The sequence below is a fragment of the Castor canadensis genome, chromosome 6, assembly GCF_047511655.1.
Source record: "Castor canadensis chromosome 6, mCasCan1.hap1v2, whole genome shotgun sequence".
Taxonomy (NCBI): Eukaryota; Metazoa; Chordata; class Mammalia; order Rodentia; family Castoridae; genus Castor; species Castor canadensis.
This window is the reverse complement of record NC_133391.1, coordinates 49,164,604-49,181,448: the sequence shown is the minus strand read 5'-3', so window position 1 is coordinate 49,181,448 and position 16,845 is coordinate 49,164,604.

Here is a 16,845-nt window from a genome sequence, read left to right as displayed (position 1 = left end):
TTATGGTTCCTGTTTATAAAAGAAGATTTTTATTGTTCCATCAATTTTGAATGACAGTTTTTCTGGGTAGAGTATCTTAGGGCTGAAATAATTTTCATTCAGTGCCCAAAATACCCCACTCAATGCCCGTCTTGCTTTTCAGGTTTCCAATGGGAAATCTCCTGTTATTTTGATAGGTGTACCTTTATACTTTCTTTTTTTTTTCTGTTTTACAGCCTTAAACCTTCTTTCTCTGTTCTCTGTGCTTGTTGTTTTAATGATAATATGTCGTGGGGAAATTCTATTTTGGTTAAGTCTGTTTGATGTTCTGGAGGATTCCTGTATCTGATGGGCAAAACTTTCTTGAAATTTGGGAATTTTCTGTTACTATTTTATTGAATATGTTGTGTATCCCTATGACTTGCACCTCTTCTCCTTCTTCAAAGCCTATGATTCTCACTTATGGTCTTTTGATGAAGCCACTGAGCTCTTGCATATTCTGTTCAGAGCTCTTGAGTTGTTTGACTAAGATTTCTTCTATTTTTTCTTTGTTTTTTATTTTACTTAGGAGCTCTCAGATTCTGTCTTCCACTTGTTCTAGTTTATTGGAGTGGCCTTCCACTGTGTTTTTTGTTTGACAAATGGGACATTTTATTCTCAAGATTTGTTTGACTTTTTCTGAAGTTTTCCATATCTTGTTCTACTCGTCTTTTATGTTTTGTGCTGTTATCTTTAATTCGTAAATCTCTTTTTTATGATGTCCTTTATTTTACTTTGCTGCTTGCTGAAGTCCTCTCTGTTAATTTTATTTGTTTCTGTGTCTTCTCCTATTCTTTATTTTTGATATCTTGAAACCTCTTGAAAGCATCTTGTACATTCTGGTTAACCATATCTAGTATCTTCTCCATGGATTTCTAAGTGATATCTTCCAGGATTTCTTCTTTGAGAGATTTAATGTAGGTGTCACTGCTTAGTGACATTTATCATTGTTTTGTTGAGGTTAGGAAATGGGTATCCATTTTTTTCATTTCCCACTGAATCTTGTATTGAATTACTTTTTTGAGGAGAGTGGTTTCCATCCCTTCTTCTTCTTCCCATCAACCCACTTGGTCCTGTGCAACTATGTTTTTGGTAGTCTAGTTGGTGGTTTTGATTGCCTGATTTCTTTCCCTGATTTAATTTTTGTGTGGTGACTGACTTGGTTGTTAACTTGGTTGATGTGTTTTTTCTGTCCCTCGCCTACAAGTGTAATTTAGAATAACAAATTCACAGGTTCAATGCCAGACCAGTTTTTTACATATTATGTAGAAAATTTCTTGATGATAATATCTATAAACAGTGGAAGTTGGGAGGGGCAATTGATGTTAGTCTAGTTACTGATTTGGGGGTATTGGTGGAAGGTGGCACTAAAAGGGGTGGGTGGGTAGAGGAAGAGGTATTCAATTGCTCAGTTTTGTGGCCCTTTTGTGTGTTTGGGTGTATTTCTGTTGTTGTAGTGGAGGGTACTTGCGTTAAGTATTGCAGGTGGATGGGGTTGTGTATAGTTGGTATAGTTGGCTAGTCAGTGGGTGATGAGTATGTAGGAGGGAGTCATAGTGTGATGACAGGTTGGGGAAAGATAGGAGGGGGAGGTGGATATGGGGGAAAGAGTGAATGAGAAGGGGCAGAAAGAGTAGATGGGAGGGAAAACAGTGGATTGTAGTGCAGGAGGAGGGAAAGTAAAGAGGGTAAGAACAAGAATAAGAGAATAATGAGGTGAAGTTAATAATGCAATAATAATAATAAAGAAACACAATAAAAAACATCAGGTTCAAGAACCACAGAAAATTTAGTCTTTTGGTAAAAGTGCTGGAGTTATTCCTTAGGTGTCCAAACCTGGTATTGGTGCACAAGTAGAAGCTCTGATGTGTTCTCACCAGAAGACTGGGTTGTGAGTAGTATTTGGTCCTTCTGTCCACAAGATTAGTTGGAATTGTGAGGTGAGGTAAGACTTCAAGCTCTTGCAGGCTGGTCAGAGCTGTTGTTTTCATCAGATACTTGCTGTGTTGCTCTTCAGTTGCAGCTCTGTTTGGTTAGCTCCTCCTGCAGCAAGGCTGGGCAATTCAGTTTTGAATGCTGCCCTCTGTCCAGAAATCAGGTCTAGCATACACCACCTGCCCTGCTTGGGAGGTTGGCCTGTCACCCCAACCCACTGTCAGTCTTTGTGCTTTTTCCCAATCTCTGCTGAGTGCTTGTGGCTCCTCTGGGAGGTTGGCTTCTCACCCCACCCCTGCTCTCAAACTTTGTGGCTCTATTAGCAATAATTCACTGAGAGTTTGGAGCTGAGAGCTTGGCTTTTGGCCCCACTGTCATTCTCTGGGGTAGGGGATTCTTTGCTATTGGTGGCAGTGAGCTTTTTATGTTTTTCAATTTTGATGGAGCGGCGGGGAGTTCAGTCTTCTCAGGGACTCTGCTGGATTGTTTTCCTGGATGGTGGGTAAGGGAGTAATGTGTTGAGTAATGCTCACCAGTTCATTCTGAAGTTTCACACAAGCAGCATTGGAGCCAGCTGGCAGGGAGAAATGGCTCCACATTTTTTCAGTTCAGTGCAGCATAGGGAGCCTTTCCATGGGCTAGTTTCAGGATGTTGTACAGTTTGATTGTGATTGATGCTCTATCTTTTTCTTGTTGGGAGAAAAAAGGGAAGAGAGAAAAATAAGAAAAGAAAAGAGAAATGTCTGGGGTACTTTAATTCCCAGGACAAGACACACCTTGCTGGCTGTGCCACATGGGATTTTCATGGCTGTTACGTGCAATTAAAATCTGAATTAAGGGTCAGTCTTTTTATTTGCACATAGTGTGATGGCAGTTATTATTTTGGTTAAGGGAAATCAGAATTACCCAAGTGTAGCTCCAACATCTCAAGGAGGTTTCTGGTGTCATGGAGCATAGGATTTCTGATTCCCTACTCTAGCAGTCATTTTGGATCTCTCTGACTCCCACCCTTGGAAAAAACTTTATAAAGAGTTTTCAACCAGAAATTTCAAAGTATTCCTTATCTTCAAGATTCTGGAATCTTGAATATGTAGTTATTTAAAGAGAAAACTATTCTGGTTCTTCTCCCACCCACTTGCCAAGGAGACTTCCCTTAATTGGTAATACATCCTTTTCTTGGCTCAATATCCACAAAACAACAGTGGAGCTTAAACTCCATGATAAATTATTCCTCATTACCAGAGTTCAATTTTCTGTCTACACAGAGAAATGGACAGTCTAACCAACAATACAACTAATTACTGCTTTCCTATGCACAGCAAAATGTAGCTGCAACAGGACCACATTTATATTGATTGTCAAATTCCTTTAAATAAGTCAAAAGTAAATGTTAAGAGGTTTTACAATTAAGCATGTCTTAGCTAACTTTAAGAGATAAAAATCAGGACTGAAGGCGTGCCTCAAGAAATAGAGCACTGGCTTTGCAAGCATAAGGCTCTGAGTTCAAACCCCAGTCCTACTAAAAAAAAGAGATAAAAATCAATCTAATATGTGTTCTGTTGTCATTTATTTAAAAGGCTTAAATATTTGGCTAATTATTACTTTCCTTGATGTTGGCCATCCTAGAGGGTATGATATAGCACCTAATTGTAATTTTGACTTGCATTTCCCTAGTTATTAATGATGTTAAGTATAATTTCATACAATTATCAGCCATTTACTTTCTTTTCACTTTTTAAATTTATTATTTACTTATTTTTGTGTTTTGCCACAGGGTCTCACTATGTAGCCCAGGCTGGCCTCAAACTTGTCATCATCCAACCTCTGTCTTCCAAGTTACTGGAAATACAGGCATGCAACATCATTGGCAAAAATCTTTCTTGAAGAAAGATCTGTTTAATTTCTTTACCATTGTTTCATTTTTATTGTCTTGTCATTTAGTTTTAAGAAATCCTGATATATTTTTCTATATAGAAATCCTTCACCAGATATAGGATTTGTAAGCATTTCTCATCTCATTTTTGACTTTGAAGCACAAAAATACTTAATTTTGATGAACATCAAAATGTCTATTTTTTCTTTTCTTTCTCCTGCATTTGATGTTCTACTTAAGAAGCTTTTACCAAATCTATCAAGAAAATGTATTCTTTTGTTTTTTTTAAGAATTAAGTCTTAAATTTATTTTCAGATGTTTTTACATATAGTGTAAGGTAAGGAAACAGTTTTGTTCATTAAAATGTTTGTATCCAATTGTCCCAGCAATATTTGTTGAAAAACTATTCCTTCCCCAACAAATACTCTTCACATTCTTGCATTTGGAATCTCCAATCTAACCCAGTGAAATATAAGTCTATCCTTCTGTCAATGTCTTAATTATTGTTGTTCCACCGTAAGATGTGAAATTGATATACCAAAGACAGAACTGTAAAATAGGCACAGTATGTATGGTGTATTGTGAGGGAGGAGCAAAGGAGATTAAGGTGAAGGAATATGGTTGACAGACTTCATATACTTATATGAAATAAAAGAAACTTCCTGCAATTGCTTTAAGTGGGACAGGTAAAGGGTTAAGGGGGAGAGACAGGAGGGGATGATCTACTCAATGTATAATATAATCCTATTTCGAATTGTCACAATGAATCCACCCTTTACAATGAATATATCATAAGGAAAAATTTTAAAACAAGTAAATGTTGGACTAGGATTAAAAATTAGCCATAGGTAACTGAGGATTCTTAGACTGAAGAGAGCCTTTCAAGCACTAATGCAATGGCTTCTCAAACACTAAAGTTTCAAATGCATAATCACTGTCCCTGATTTCTCAAAAAAGTGAGGGAAAATTGTATTTTGTCCTATATTGTTTTTTTCTTTAGATTTAAGAAATTGTATTAGCTTATTTCATTAACATGTAACTGTATTTATTAATGAGATTTACTGTGATATTTTCATACATGCATTATTATGCATTGACCATACCCATCCATCCTCCTCCCACCCCTGCTCCCTAGCACTTATCCCAGTCCCTGGTAATCACTACTCAGGATTGCTTTGATTACTCAAAATTATTGAGTAACCATATTGCATAATTTGCAATTCCATTTGAGGGTTTTTTTTTCAGTACTGGGGCTTGAACTCAGCACCTAAGCCTTGAGTCACTCCACTAACACATTTCATGCTAAGTATTTTCAAGATAGGGTCTCACAAACTATTTACCCAGGCTGGCTTTGAACCATGATCCTCCTGATTTCTTCCACGAGTAATTAGGATTACAGTCATGAGTCATAGTTGCCTGGCTTTCTTAAAGTTTTAAAAAATATTTTCTATTTCTATAAATAGTCAACTAAAATTCTGACAAGGATTACATCAAATCTGAATGTCAATTTAAGAAGTACTGGGGTTGCTGGAGTGACTCAAGTGATAGGAGCACTTGCCTAGAAAGCATGAGGCCCTGAGTTCAAAACCCAATGCCACAACCAAAAAAAAAAAAAAGAAAGAAAGAATATCTTCATACCATGCATTCTTCTGATCCATGAGCATGGGATGGTTTTCACTTATGTACAGTTTTAATGTTGTTCAATAGTGATTTATAGTTTTGAATGTGAAGGTTTGTATCTTCTGGGTTAAATTTATTTTTAAGTTTTTTTTTCAAACTGCTATAAGTGAAACTACAATTTGAGTTTTATTTTAAATTTGATTATTGCAATATACAGATAAACAACTGTTATTTACATTGATCTTATATTGCCTTACAACACTTGTTTTTTCTTTGTAATCATATTTTTCTGGACACTGTCTGATGCCATGTCATCTGCAAACATAGTTTTATTCCTTTCCAATGCAAGAAACTACTGCTTTTCCTTGTCCAATGCTCTGGATAAAAATGGCAACAAAATGCTGAATAGATTTGGCTAGAGTAAACAGCTTTGTCTTTGTTTTGAACTTGAAGGAAAACATCCAGTATTTTGGTATTAAGTATATTTCATAGGTAACATCTAGCAAATTGGAGATGTTTCTTTCCTGCTATTCTGTTGCATGTTTTTATTTCAAAATGGTGTTAAATATTGTCAATTCATTTTTCTGTACTTACAGAGATCATTTTGTTTCTGTTTTTTTTTCTACTGATGTGTATATGGCCATGACTGATTTTTACACACCAAAATAACCTTGCACTCCTTTGATAAATGGCACTTGGTCATTGTGAATGTTTCTGGATTGAATTTGATAGTGCTCTATTATGGATTTTTCCATCTACATTCATAAAAGTTACTGCTGTGTATTATCCTTTTCTTTTCTTGATTTTTTCTTTTGTGATGCTGAGGATTAAACCCAGGGCCTCACTCCTGCTAGGCAATCACTGTAAAGTAATACAAAATGTTTGGAGGCAGCTTTAAACCAAATTTACTGGAAGGATCAATTTCTCTCTAAGCCCAGCCATGGCAGAATCCTATAGCTTTTGGTATGCTTTTGTATATTATGTCTTCATTTTCATTTATCTCAAAAATATTTTGTAATTTCTTTTATGATTTTTTCTTTGATTCATTGGTTGTTTAAAGAAAAGGCTTAACTTATACATATTTAATTGACTTTCTCTATTTCTTTCTGCCATTTACTTGTTGAAGTTTATATTTTGGCTGAGAATATGATTTATTCTGGACTATGTTCCTTGTGCACAAGAAGAATATTTATTGTGAGATTATTTTATGAATTGTTTTATAGTTGGCTATTGTATTTAGTTAGATTATAGTATACAAGTATTCTATTTTTATTAATTATCTCCATTGTCATTTAATAAGTTATTAAAAGTGAGATATTGAACTCTCCAACTATTATTGTTTCTGTATTTCTCTTTTAATTTCTGTCAGTTTTTGCTTCCTGAGTTTTGGTGTGATGTTATTAGGAACATATATCATCACAATTGTTATTGTTTTTTGATGGATTGCCACTTTCTTATTTGACACAGTACAGAGCAGGACAAAATAAATACATTCTTGAGGTGTGCTGTTGTGTACTTACACAACTCTGAATAAACTTTCAGTACTAACACCACAGTTTATAGCTTTTGGTATACTTTTCACCCTCCTAGAAGAGGAACTCTGAAAATAAGACTGTTTGTCTTCTTTATTTGTCTACTAAGTGCCTTAGATCATGACATTTTAGATTAAGGTAATGCTGAATGAATGAATGTTTGGATTTTGAAGATGCCAATTGTAATGCAAAGGGGGAATGTGAAGACACAGGGCAACTGCAATTCAGTCTTCAGGAGTTTACCATGTGCCAGGAACACATTGACTTTCATCTTCCAACAGTTATTTCACTAGCAGGTTGGTATAAACTCAGAACTACTCAGGTTACCGGTTTTTAATGACTTCTCTGTCATTGCTCACATGAGGAAATCCCTGAACCTTGCAGAACTCAATCTCTTCATTAATGAATGTGTTTCTTGTGTCCCAAGGTGCTTTTGTAAAATAAAAGAGGTAAGTAATAATAAATACCACAGGATGTGTAAGCGGAAAATGGGAGGTGTATTAAAAGACAGGATTAAATAGACCTTTGTCTTTGCAACTTACAAGATCCAAGGCATTTATCTATTTACCTTTGTGTTTATTTTTCCCATCTGTAAAATAGGACAGTAATGGCAAACTTTAAAGATTGTTTTCTGGAGAGTATGTAATGCATTTTTCTCAGTACCTGACTTATAGAAGGAAACACTTAAATGGGAGCTACCGTCATTATGGAAATGTGATAAATATATGATATTTCTTAGAGAAATTCTTGGGCAGTGAAGCCACATTTTTGTCACAAAGAGAAAACTTCAGCAAAGGATTAATTAACAAAAAGTCAAATAAAATATCATTCTTATAAAAAGCAAAAGTCCAGAATTAGCAATATGTCCTTTTACCTAAATAAAAATGCTAGGCACATAAGTACAGGAAAATGTTACAAATAGAGAGTATTAGATAATTTTTAGCTTGGTGCCAATGGCTTATACCTATAATTCTAGATACTTGGAAGCTGAGATTAGGATTGTGGTTCCAGGTCAGCCTGGGCAAATAGTTAAAAAAACCTCAAACTCAACTATATTCAAAGACATATTAGTAATTCTGACAAGAGTCTAAATAGAGGAGTTCTTCTACCAAATAGGCACAGAAAAACTTACAAATTGTCATGATTTCTTTGGACAGTTCAGATCGGTGTTGTGAAGATGAAGTAACTAGCTTTTAGCTAATCCAGTAGCATGAAAATATTAAGGATGTTTATGCCCCTGGAGGCTTCTGCACAATGGTTTCAGGGTAGTTTCTTCTTCCTCCATGTTGACCCCCAAGTTCTTAGAGGAGAAACTGGACTGACTTTTTGTAGAACAAAAAAGTGAAGAAAGATGGCCTGTATAGCTGTTATGACACAGATTTAAAAAGAGAAATAATCAGTCTCTTCCCAAGAAACTCATAAGAAGAATTATGTGATTTACAAGAACCAAGGCAACTGAAATTATTTTAGATTAGACTGCACATTATCAGGAAGATTGCTGCCATTTCAAAATTCAGATGTCATCAAAAGGTGGTGAAAGGGGCACAGAGTCAGACACTGACTACCTGGTGTGCATCCCTGCAGATATTGTTAGTGAGAACAAAAGAACTTAAGCACTAGGAGCCTAGGGCTCTTCTGTCTAGTAGTTTAATAATAATGCATGTTTCACAAAGTTGTTGTAGACATTTAATACATGGAAAGTGCACAAACTAGCTCACAACACATCATAAGTGCTATATAATTGTCCAATAAAATCAATAAAGGAAGTACATATGGTTTTATTGAACAAAGACTATACTTTCAAAATGTATGCAACACAGTTGTAAGTTGAATAACTTTTAAACAACACATTAACTTAACCACTATCAATTGAATATCATTAATCATATCAACACTAATCCTGTTAATCATCAATATATTTGTGAACACTTTTAAAAAGGATATGTGGACTCTGTCTGCAGGGAATTTAGAATCAGGGGTTGACCGTACCAACATTCAAGTGTCACAATTAAAACTGTAAAGCTGCACATAACTAATAAAACATGATTTCTAAAGGTCATTCTATAATTGTTTTTTAGTCAAAGAGGTAAAGAATTTGTATACTTTTGTTTATAATAAAAATAAAAATATTTTTATTTAAGAAGAAATGTGCTTTTTATTATATACTTCAGTACTTTACCTGCTCTTTGTCACTTAATGTATTTCTTTCCTATAGGAATTATGTCTGCCAATATGGAAAAGAGACCATATGTATATACACATACATATATATAAATATTACATATATAAACATGTTCACACAGCATATATACACATATATGGATATATATGTGACATAACTAAATATGGCTACAGAATATATGACTTATATATGATATATAGACATATTTTCATGTGCCAATATGAAAAAAATCTATACTTTGAAAGGTATTTTTTACCTGAGAAATATTTGTCATACCTGGCTTAAACGCCAGAGAAATTCCAGCATGCATGCACATGTGTGGTTGCTGTCATGTGTGAAGAACTGTCAAGTGTCGTTGCTCCCTGAGCTATGACATGAGAAACATATTTAGTAAGACTGTCACATTTGGGTTCACACATCTAAGGATGTGTGGGTGAAATGCAGCCCTCTTTTCCAATGCTAGAGTACACAGCCATTTTTTTCTTTCATTTATTATTATCATAATGGGGGTAATATGTGACACTTACAAATTTCCTTACCATATATCAAAGTTGAATTCATCCCCTTTCTCATTCTCCTTTATCCCCCTCTTCTGTATCCCTGCAATCGTTGCAGCAGGTCGCATTTTTCCATTTACATACATGTGTACCCAATACTTGCACATTATTAAACCTCTTACACTCTCTCTGCAAATCCTTGCCACACTCACTGATGCCAACTCCCCAGGCAGAACTTTTCTGCAAAACAAAGACCAAAGAACATATAGATGCCTGAGGAGACTCCAGACTTCATGGTCAGCTGTTTCTCCTATGCACAAAGGTGGCATAAAAACTCAGGCAGAATTTAAATCACATTTACTGGCAGATACACACACACAAACACTCAGAGTCATAAGTGACAGTTGATCCCAGCAGTAAGGAAAGAGGACTTAAAACAATAAAAAGTCACAGTTATGAGCAGTTATGAGTCAGACACTGACTCAGTGAACAATTGGGTGTATTTCAGTCACTAACACAACCATATTTTTTTCTACTACACATAAAGACATTAAGATTCTGAGGGCTTAAAAACTCCATAAAATGCATTGGTAAGCAAGTAGTCTAGTGGTAAACTCTGGTCTTGTGGAAACCATGGCCTGATCTGAAAGATTGTGAACTCCTCAGCATAAAGGGGACTATAAATGCACAGGAGGTGTCTGCTTCCACCATGGTCTTTAATTTGTCATGTGCTTTGTGAAGCTTGACCTATATTTGCAATATCTTAAGTGTAAGTTATAGTCATATTTTCTCATGCCTATTCTAAAATACTGCACATTTTTGAGTCAATATAAAGCACATATAAATCACATTACCAAGTGCAGAGATATTAGGATGAAATTCACAGGACTCAGACTTAAAAGATCATGAGAAATAGGAAGGAAAAGGAAGGTTAAATAAGAAACAATTGTATTCATGACAGAAACAACAAATCAGAAGTTCTTTTTATGAAACATATCATTTTGCAACAGATATATCAGTAGAAAATGCTCTAAAACACATATTATAGAAGATATTTAAATGCCCAATCTCTAACTAAGCCTGACAAAATTGTTATTTTGCATTTGTAGCAAAATAGACTTCACCTTCCTTGGGTAGTGATAGGAAGAAATGAAAGCAGTGTTTTCTATTTGTTTTCATTTGGAATGGCCTTTGAATGAAATTGAAAATTCAGCTTTCCATCTTTTATCTCTGAATCTTCATTTTTTCCCGTGCCTTTTACCAAATTATACTTCAATATCTACCTTTCCTAAGATGCCCCTTGTGGGTTGTGAGAAAACTGAAGGCTTACAGAGAGTGAGAGAGGTAACAAGATGATATTATGAAAAACTCCATGCCAATAACTGACAAACGAGATGCAATGACAAAACCATTATTTGACAAAACTGAGAGAAACATGAAATGTGAAATGTGAATATCCCTACTTCCAACCATATTGAAAGCCCTTTCTCACATAGAGCAGTAGGCCTGAGTGTCCATACAGTGATTCTAAACTTTCAGAAGTAGAATTTATCTTTCAGTATTCTTTCAGTAATAGTTAAAAGCAAATGTATTTGAAATCTTCTTTTGATGTCAACATATTCTTGGAAAGGAAAGAAAAGGAAAATTTACAAATCAATCTCTCTTATAGTGCAAATCTCCAAAATCATTAGTAAGTAATATAAAAAAATCAATAAAACTCAGCATAGAAAAAGGGTGAATATATCACATTCATATGATAAAATTTAATGCCCAATTATAATGAAAAAATATTAAAATCTAGGAATACAGATGATTATTTTGAATTCATGAAGACTACAACAAGATGAGACAGGACTCTATACTTTTAGATTGAAATATAAGATTTCTTTATTGCACAGAAATAATTTTCAGATTCACCTCTCACTGTATGTTTCCTTGAGCTTCATATAGAACAACTTATGTTGTTATATACTGTATTTTTAAAAAAATGTTTCATATTTTCCTATAATAGTTGTACAGAGGAGATATACTGTGACATTTTACGTATGTGCTTACAGTATATCTTAATTAGATTCACCCCCTCCATCATTCTCCCTCTTCCCACCTCTATCCTTCTTAGAATTATTTCAACGGACTTCATTGTTCTTCTTTCATAAATGATTTAAAGTACATCACTCATATTCACCCTTCTTCACCGTCTCTGTTTACCTTCTCACTTCCCATGACACCCATCCCCTCACAAGTCCAAGTCTACCTTCCTGACCTTCGTTTCTGTAAAGAGGCTCTGCCATGGTATTTCATACATATATATTTCATTCTTAAATCAGATCAAGCATCTATTACTTTATTTTTTTCTATTGCCCTGCTCCACATTATTCAATAGTATACAGTGCATTATATTATACTGTCTTCATACACAGATGCATTGTGTTTGAATAATATTCACTCTATCATTTTCTTCCTATCCTTTCTCCCTGTAGTACCATCAGACAGACCCAGACCCACTAATACAGTCACATCTTCTCTGTATATATAAGATTATATATGTGTTTATGTGTATACTTATCTTATAGGTCTAGCTTCCAAATATAAGGGAAAACATGTGACCTTTGTCCTTCTGAGCCTAGATTACTTCACTTAACATGATGACCTCCAATTCCATCCATTTACCTACAAATAACATAATTTATTTCTTTTTTATGGCTAAAGATTTGCTAAAAGATTTGCTAAAGATTTGCTACTTTGCTGAATGTGTTTATAAAATATAAGTGTTTTTAGTGGAGTTTTTAGGGTCTTTCAGGTAAAAGATCATATCGTCTGCAAGTCAGGCTAATTTGACTTCTTCTTTCCCTGTTTGAATCCCTTTGATTTATTTTTCCTGTCTTATCACACCAGCTAAGTTCTGGTACCACACTGAATAATAGTGATGAATGTAGACACCCTTGCCTCATTCCTGATTTAAGAGGAAATGGCTTTAGTTTTTCCAAAGTTAGTATTTTATTGACTATATGTTTGTCATAGATAGCCTTTATAATGTAGAGGAATGAGCCTTGGATTCATAGTACCTTCAGAGCTTTCCTTCATGAAAGCAAGTGGCCAATGGCTTTTTCTGCTTCAGGTGAGATGACGATTTAGTTTCTGTCTTTGATTCTGTTTATGTGTTGTATTACATTTATTGATTTATAAATCTGTACATCCTTCCATCCCTGTAGTGAAACCTACTTAATCATAGTGTATAATCTTTTTTACGTGTTGTTGGATTCTGCTATCAAGTATTTTATTTAGGATTTTTGCATCTATGTTCATCAGGGATATTGGCCTATAGCTTTTCTTTTCTTTTCTTCTATGCATCTTTACCTGGTTTTGGTAGACAGGGTAATATTGACTTTGTAGAATGAGTTTAGTAGTATTCCTTCCTTTTGTATTTTATGGAGTGGTTTGAGAAGCATTGGTGTGAGTTTTTCTTTAAAGGGTGGTAGAATTCAGCAGTGAATCCATCAGGACCTGGGCTTTCTTTTTGGAGTTTCTTTATAACTGCCCTAATCTCATTACTTGTTACAGATTTGTTTAGGTTTTTAATGCCCTCTTGGTTCAGTTTTACTTGGTCATGTGTGTCAAAAAGTGCACCTATTCCTTTTTCATTTCCCAGCTTGCTGGAATAAAGGTTTTCAAATATTCCTGAAAGAACTTCTGAATTTAATTGAGGGTCTGTTTTCATATCCCCTCTTCTGTGTCTGATTTTCTTAATTTGGGTCTTCTCCTTTCTTCTTCTAGTTGCTTTGGCTAAAAATTTGTTAATTTATTTTATTTTTCCAAAGAAACAACTTCTTTTTTCATTTTATTGTTCTTTGGGTCTCTGATTCATTGATTTTTGCCCAAATTTGTATAATTTATCTCTTTGTAGTACATTTGGGATTAGCTTGTTTTTGTTTTTCTTACAGTCTGAAGTGGATCATCAGATCATTTCAGATCTCTCTAATTTTCTAGTGTGACTGTTCATGGGTGTAAACTGCCCTCTTAAGACAGCCTTTACTGTGCCTCATGGATTCTGGTAAATTGTATCCTAATTTTTATTTGAATCTAGGAATTTCTTAATTTCTTCAATGATCTATTGACTGTTCAAAAGAATGTTGTTCAATTTCTTTGAGTTTGAATGATTTGTTGTATTTACTGGTATTGATTTCTAAACTTAATTCACTGTGGTTTGTTACGATTCAAGTTATAATTTTAAGTTTTTTGTATTTGTTGAAATTTACCTTATGACATAAGATGTGATGTATTTTGGAGACGGTACCATGGCCTGCTGAGAAAAATATGTCATCTATTGCAATAAGATGGACTACTCTACAAATGTTTGTTAAATTCATTTTGTCCACAGTATTGTTTAGATATAGGATAACTTTATTAATTTTTTCTGGATTTTCTGTCTGTAGATGATAGTGGTGTATTGAGCTGTCTCATTATTAATGTATCTGGACCTATCTGTTTCTTCATGATCAGAAGTGTTTCTATTATGAGCTTAGAGGCTCTGATGTTCAATGCATATACATTTAGAATCATATCTATGTTCTGGAATGTTCTCATTATTATAAGTAGTGACCTTATATATTTCTTCTAACTGTTCTTTGCATATGCATAAAAGCTTTTTATTTAAAATGAAAATAGCTAGTACTGCTTGCTTTTGATCTCCACATACCTCGTATAACTTTTTCCAAACTTTTATGTTTAGTTTATGTGTGTGTTTGTTTGTGGGATGTGTTTCTTGTAGAAAAAAAAATCTTGGATCTTCTTTTAATACAGTCAGACAATCTGTTTCTTGTGGTTGGAGAGTTAAATCTGTTTATATTTAGGTTTATGATTGAGAGGTATTTACTGATTATTGTGTTTCTATTCAATTTTTTTTCAGTTTGAGTCTCATGTTTATTGTTCTTTACTTTTGTCACTGTTCATCTTCAGGTTGCACTGGTTTACTAATTTCATCATGCTTGCCACCTGCCTAACTCTCCTTGGTTCATCAATTTACCATTTGAGTTTTATTGTTTCCTGACCTCTCATTTTTGTGACTGTTTTTCCTCTCTTTTGTGTGTTATTCCCTTGCGTGTCTTTTGCAATGTAGGACTGGTGGAAATGAACCACTTTAGCTAATCCTTGACTACGAACGTCCATATTCACCATCAAGAAAGAATGATGGCTTTACTGAATATATGTATTCTTGACTGGCAATTATTCTCTATTAGAGCTTGAATTTTATTGCCCCATGCTTTTCTGACTTTTAGAGTTTGTGCTGTGAGGACTGAGTTTATCCTTATGCGTTTACTTTTATTTATAAGTTGGCATTTTGTCCCTATACCTTTCAGCATCCTTTCTTTGTTCTCTAGTATTAGCATTTTAATTATAATATAACGTGTGGTTGATCATGTCTATTTGGAGTTTTAAATGTCTCCTGTATATGGGTATCTATATTGTTACACAGAGTCTGTAATTTTTTTCTGTCATGATTTCATTGAATTAGTTTCTCATGCCTTTAGTTTGTATGCTATCTTTTTCTTTCACAGTATGAGTTCTTATGTTTATTTCTTTTCTATGTTCCAGAGTTTTTGTATGTTCCAATGATTTGTATTCATTTTTTGTGATTGTTTATGTGTTCTAATTCCTCAATCTTTTCCTGATATTTTTCCTTCTGTTTGATCTTGTATGCTGATAACACTACCCACTGTGGTTTTATGAGGTTTTCATTTTGAACATTTCTGCTTGGTTACTTTTCATAATTTCTGTTTTTTTCTGAATTTCTCTCCCATGTTATTCACTTTCTTTTCTAGGTCTTGGACAGATTTCTTAACATAATATATCCATTTATTTAAATCTTCTTTGAGGTCACTGATCAGTATTAACAGTAGACTTCTGAATTCTCTTCTGACATTTCAGCAAATTTGTTATCTTTGGATTCAATTATTGAGTTGCTGGGATGGGATTTTTGAGAGGAGACCTTGCCTTAGCATCTCAAATTTAAATTTTTACACTTTGGTTTCATCATATGTTAGTCTTTGTTTCTCTTTTACTTTCTGTCATAAGCAGAGAAACTTCTGCACTAACAAGGTAAAACTTCAGCAATAAATCAAGTATTTGAATGATTAAGAAACAATTGGAATGCATATCTGTTTCCCCACTAAGGTTGTGTGGGAACAAAACTCTGGCTTCAAGGTAGATGATTGGGGAGCTTAACACTGGTGGAAAGGTTGAAGTATTAGGATTAATATATCAAATGAATGTTGGGAAGGGTGGGAAGCAGGAAGATAGAAAGAGGCATGAGAGTGCTACATATTTATAAAAGAGAAATAGAGAATTGTTTAAGAGATGAGGTGAAAAAATAAGAAATAATGAAAAAAAAAGATTTTGAAAACTAGAATCCAAATTTTAAGAAATGAAAGAAACAAAAACAAAAGAAACAGCCAAAGGAAAACAAATAGGATGAAGAGAAAAAAGAAAGATGAAAAAGAAGTTTTCATTTCGTGCTAAAGAGTCATGTTGATTTTCTTTGAGTTTTGTCCAAGTTAGTCCGTCTTCTCTCAGTTATTCAGGGTCAGCTGCAGGAAGGAGGAGTTGCACCTCTATCTCAGGTGCAGGTAGTGACCTCAGGGGTTGGGAAGCTCAGATTGTGTGGTTGACACTCCAGGGCTATTCTCCAAATAAGGCGCTTTGCTGGTTTAGTTGTTTTGTGTCTGCATGGGCTCTTTAGATAGAGAGGGTGAGACTTCCTGTTAAAATTCTGAACTGCAGAGTGATATGAGCAGGTGGAACCACTCCTTCTATGAGTAGAGCACAGGAAGCTGGAAGGTGCAGGACAGTGGACCTCTGGGCCTTTTGCTGCTTTTCAGATTGCCCCAGCTAAATCCTCTCCCTCTCTCCATCTACCTCTGATGGCAGACTCCCACGTAGACTGGTTTGAGACAAGAAACTCCCTGAGCTGCCTTTGTTTAAATCCCTAAAGTTGCCTGACTGCAGTTTGCAGGCATGTAGCTGCTCTAATTTGAGTGCTAAGCTCCTTTAGTGTGAAATTGTGACCACTGGCAATATTGATTTTAAAAAACAGGTTTCTTTATTTATGAAATCATTTACCAAAGTATTCAGGACAAACTACTGATTATTTTCACAAATTTTTCCTGAAAAGCATACAAATGCTTAGTTTTC